Below are 6,000 nucleotides of genomic sequence, written 5' to 3'. Positions count from 1 at the left end.
GAACTGTGTGACCAATCCAAAAGGAATAATATCTGTATTTTAGGGGTACTAGAAGAAGAAGAGAGAAGAAAAGGGATAGAAAGTGTCTTTGAAGAAATAATTGCTGAAAACTTCCCCAAACTGGGGGAAGACATAATCAAACAGACCATTGAAATACACAGAACTCCAAACAGAAAGGACCCAAGGATGACAACACCAAGACACATAATAATTAAAATGGCAAGGATCAAGTACAAGGAAAGAGTTTTAAAGGCACCTAGAGAGAAAAAGGTCACCTATAAAGGAAAACCCATCAGACTACCATCAGACTTCTCAAAAGAAACCTTACAGGCCAGAAGAGAATAGCATGATATATTTAATGCAATGAAAGAAAAGGGCCTTGAACCAAGGATACTGTATCCAGCACGACTATCATTTAAATATGATGGTGGGATTAAACAATTCCCAGACAAACAAAAGCTGAGGGAATTTGCTTCCCACAAACCACCTCTAGAGGGCATCTTACACGGACTGCTCTAGATGGGAGAACTCCTAAAAAGAGCGCAGAACAAAACACACAACATATGAAGAATGGAGGAGGAGGAATAAGAAGGGAGAGAAGAAAAGAATCTCCAGACAGTGTACATAACAGCTCAATAAGTGACCTAAGTTAGGCAGTAAGATACTAAAGAGGCTAACCTTGAAACTTTGGTAACCACGAATTTAAAGCCTGCAATGGCAATAAGTACATATCTCTCAATAGTCACCATAAATGTAAATGGAGTTAATGCACCAATCAAAAGACACAGAGTAATAGAATGGATAAAAAAGCAAGACTCATCTATATGCTGCTTAAAAGAAACTCACCTCAAACCCAAAGACATGCACAGACTAAAAGTCAAGGGATGGAAAAACATATTTCCGGCAAACAACAGTGAGAAGAAAGCAGGTGTTGCAGTACTAATATCAGACAAAATAGACTTCAAAACAAAGAAAGTAACAAGAGATAAAGAAGGACACTATATAATGATAAAGGGCTCCATCCAACAAGAGGATATAACCATTCTAAATACATATGCACCCAACACAGGAGCACCAGCATATGTGAAACAAATACTAACAGAACTAAAGAGGGAAATAGACTGCAATGCATTCATTTTAGGAGACTTCAACACACCACTCACCCCAAAGGATAGATCCACCTGGCAGAAAATAAGAAAGGACACAGAGGCACTGAACAACACACTAGAACAGACAGACCTAATAGACATCTATAGAACTCTACATCCAAAAGCAACAGATATACATTCTTCTCAAGTGCACATGGAACATTCTCCAGAATAGACCACATACTAGCCCACAAAAAGAGCCTCAGTAAATTCCAAACTATTGTAATTCTACCAATCAATTTTTCAGACCACAAGGTATAAAAGGAGAAATCAATTCTACAAAGAAAAAAAAAGGTTCACAAACACATGGAGGGTTAACAACATGCTTCTAAATAATCAATGGATCAACAAACAAATCAAAATAGAGATCAAGGAATATATAGAAACAAATTACAACAACACAAAGCCCCAACTTCTGGGGGACGCAGCGAAAGCAGTCTTAAGAGGAAAGTATATAGTGATCCAGGCACACTTAATGAAGGAAGAACAATCCCAAATGAATAGTCTAACATCACAATTATCGAAACTGGAAAAACAAGAACAAAGGAGGCCTAAAGTCAGCAGAAGGTGGGACATAATAAAGATCAGAGAAGAAATACACAAAATTGAGAAGAATAAAACAATAGCAAAAATCAATGAAATGAAGAGATGGTTCTTTGAGAAAATAAACAACATAGATAAGCCTCTAGCCAGACTTATTAAGAGGAAAAGAGAGTCAACACACATCAACAGAATCAGAAATGAGAAAGGAAAAATCACGACGGACTCCACAGAAATACAAAGAATAATTAGAGAGTACTATGAAAACATATATGCTAACAAGCTGGGAAACCTAGGAGAAATGGACAACTTCCTAGAAAAATACAACCGGACCCAGACAGAAACAGAAAATCTAAACAGACCAATTACCAGCAAAAAATTGAAGTGGTAATCAAAAAACTACCCAAGAACAAAACCCCAGGGCCGGACGGATTTACCTCGGAATATTATCAGACATACAGAGAAGATGTAATACCCATTCTCCTTAAAGTTTTCCAAAAAATAGAAGAGGAGGGACTACTCCCAAACTCATTCTATGAAGCCAACATCACCCTAATACCAAAACCAGGCAAAGACCCCACCAAAAAAGAAAATTACAGACCAATATCCCTGATGAATGTACATGCAAAAATACTCAATAAAATATTAGCAAACAGAATTCAACAGCATATCAAAAGGATCATACACCATGACCAAGTGGGATTCATCCCAGGGATGCAAGGATGGTACAACATTCGAAAATCCATCAACATCATCCACCACATCAACAAAAAGAAAGACAAAAACCACATGATCATCTCCATAGATGCTGAAAAAGCATTTGACAAAATTCAACATCCATTCATGATAAAAACTCTCAGCAAAATGGGAATAGAGGGCAAGTACCTCAACATAAGAAAGGCCATATATGATAAACCCACAGCCAACGTCATACTGAACAGCGAGAAGCTGAAAGCTTTTCCTCTGAGATCGGGAACTAGACAGGGATGCCCACTCTCCCCACTGTTATTTAACATAGTACTAGAGGTCCTAGCCATGGCAATCAGACAAAACAAAGAAATACAAGGAATCCAGATTGGTAAAGAAGAAGTTAAATTGTCACTATTTGCAGATGATATGATATTAAACATAAAAAACCCTAAAGACTCCACTCCAAACTACCAGAACTGATATCGGAATACAGCAAAGTTGCAGGATACAAAACTAACACACAGAAATCTGTAGCTTTCCTATACACTAACAATGAACCAATAGAAAGAGAAATCAGGAAAACAATTCCATTCACGATTGCATCAAAAAGAATAAAATACCTAGGAATAAACCTAACCAAAGAAGTGAAAGACCTATACCCTGAAAACTACAAGTCACTATTAAGAGAAATTAAAGGGGACTCTAACAAATGGAAACTCATCCCATGCTCATGGCTAGGAAGAATTAATTTCATCAAAATGGCCACCCTGCCCAAAGCAATATACAGATTTGATGCAATCCCTATCAAACTACCAGCAACATTCTTCAATGAACTGGAACAAATAATTCAAAAATTCATATGTAAACACCAAAGACCACGAATAGCCAAAGCAATCCTGAGAAAGAAGAATAAAGTAGGGGGGATCTCACTCCCGAACGTCAAGCTCTACTACAAAGCCTTAGTAATCAAGACAATTTGGTACTGGCACAAGAACAGAGCCACAGACTAGTGGAACAGATTGGAGACTCCAGACATAAACCCAAACATATATGGTCAATTAATATTTGATAAACGAACCATGGACATACAATGGAGAAATGACAGTCTCTTCAACAGATGGTGCTGGCAAAACTGGACAGCTACATGTAGGAGAATGAAACTGGACCATTGTCTAACCCCATACACAAAAGTAAATTCAAAATGGATCAAAGACCTGAATATAAGTCATGAAACCATTAAACTTGTGGAAAAAAACATAGGCAAAAACCTTTTAGACATAAACATGAGTGACCTCTTCCTGAACATATCTCCCTGGACAAGGAAAACAACAGGAAAATGAACAAGTGGGACTATATTAAGCTGAAAAGCTTCTGTACAGCAAAAGACACCATCAATAGAACAAAAAGGAACCCTACAGTATGGGAGAATATATTTGTAAATGACAGATCTGATAAAGGGTTGACATCCAAAATATATAAAGAGTTCACAAGCCTCAACAAACAAAAAACAAATAATCCAATGAAAAATGGGTAGAGGAGCTGAATAGACAGATCTCTAAAGAAGTAATTCAGGTGGCCAACAGACACATGAAATGATGCTCCACATCGCTTGTCATCAGAGAAATGCAAATTAAAACCACAATGAGATTTCATCTCACACCAGTAAGGATGGCTACCATCCAAAAGACAAACAACAACCAATGTTGGCGAGGCTGTGGAGAAAGAGGAACCCCCCTACACTGCTGGTGGGAATGTAAATTAGTTCAACCATTGTGGAAAGCAGTATGGAGGTTCATCAAAATGCTCAAAACAGACCTACCATTTGATCCAGGAATTCCACTCCTAGGAATTTACCCTAAGAATGCAGTACTCCAGTTTGAGAAAGACAGATGCACCCCTATGTTTATTGCAGCACTATTTACAATAGCCAAGAATTGGAAGCAACCTAAATATCCATCGGTAGATGAATGGATAAAGAAGATGTGGTACATATACACAATGGAATACTACTCAGCCATAAGAAGATAGCAAATCCTACCATTTGCAGCAACATGGATGGAGCTGGAGGGTATTATGCTCAGTGAAATAAGCCAAGCGGAGAAAGAGAAATACCAAATGATTTCACTCATCTGTGGAGTATAAGAACAAAGGAAAAACCGAAGGAACAAAACAGCTGCGGAATCACAGAACCCAAAAATGGACTAACAGGTACCAAAGGGAAGGGGACTGGGTAGGATGGGTGGGTAGGGAGGGATAAGGGGGGAAAAAGAAAGGGGGTATTAAGTCTAGCATGCATGGTGAGGGGAGGGAGAAAGGGGATGGCTGTACAACACAGAGAAGACAAGTAGTGATTCTACAACATTTTGCTATGGTGATGGACAGTGACTGTAAAGGGGTTTATAGGGGGGACCTGGTATAGGGGAGAGCCTAGTAAACATAATATTCTTCATGTAAGTGTAGATTAAAGTTAAAAAAAAAGAAAGAATGAAAAGGGGGATTACTCCTTGATAGGATAAAACTAACTGTAAATCAACGATTAATGCATGCTTTAAATATCCTTAATTTTGATCACTTAAAGGGTGTCAGATGATTGCCTATGGAGGTACACTTTTCTGATAATATTCCTTTCTCTTAAAAAAAAAGCAGTTCCTGTGTGGTGACCTCCAATGAGTTCTACACAATGGTATAAAAGGCATATCAAAGTGTGGGCAAAGAGTCTGTTTGTATTTATACAGAGGATCAAAGCCTAATTTGGCTACCCAGAAAATGAACTCAGATATGATATGAAGAAGAACTTCCAACATCAGCACTCTCTGGAAGAGTCACACCAGAAATGATCATCAAAAAACCTCAACAAAGATCCAGGCGATGCTACAGTTGTAGCTGCATCCATCCCACCAGTTCCTGGACCTGCCATTGGAATGAAGAAGGAGATATCTAAGCTGGCCTGTGCTTTCAGTAAAACAACAAATTTAACTGGATCTATACTGTTGGAACTCAACCAAGAATAAGGAGTAGTGCAAGTTGTAGCGCTCCAAAATCTTATGACTACAGACTATCTACTGTTAAAAGAACATATGGGATGTGAACAGTTCCCAGGAATGGGTTGTTTTAATTTGTCTGATTTCTCTCAGACTGTTCAAGTACAGTTGGACAATATCCATCATATCATAGACAAATTTTCACAAGTGCCTGGGGTGCCTAACTGGTTTTCTTGGCTTCACTGGAGATGGCTGGTAATTATAGATCTGCTTTGGTTATGTAACTGTATTCCTATTATGTTAATGTGTGTGCACAATTTAGTTAGTAGTTTAAAACCTACACATGCTTAAGTTACTCTACAAGAAGATATGTCAAAGAAATAATCAATCCTCCCATGTTTTCTTCCATCTGCTACCTCTATAGCTTTTCTTCTTCCTTTCTAATTACAACCCTTTAATAGAATTCATGCCTCATATAGAATTCACCGAGGATCATAATTCCTCCAAGTGGTAAAGATACCTCAAGACAAATGCTGGGCATAGAAGCCACAGGGCATAAATCTGCAAAGACGGAAAAAGCTAACCTTTTCAAACAATATGGCTTCTCTCTCACTTACCAACTTTACATCTCCCTGTACGGC

Source organism: Manis javanica, chromosome 12 (assembly GCF_040802235.1).
Source record: "Manis javanica isolate MJ-LG chromosome 12, MJ_LKY, whole genome shotgun sequence".
Taxonomy (NCBI): domain Eukaryota; kingdom Metazoa; phylum Chordata; class Mammalia; order Pholidota; family Manidae; genus Manis; species Manis javanica.
Note: the sequence above shows the minus strand (reverse complement) of the source record.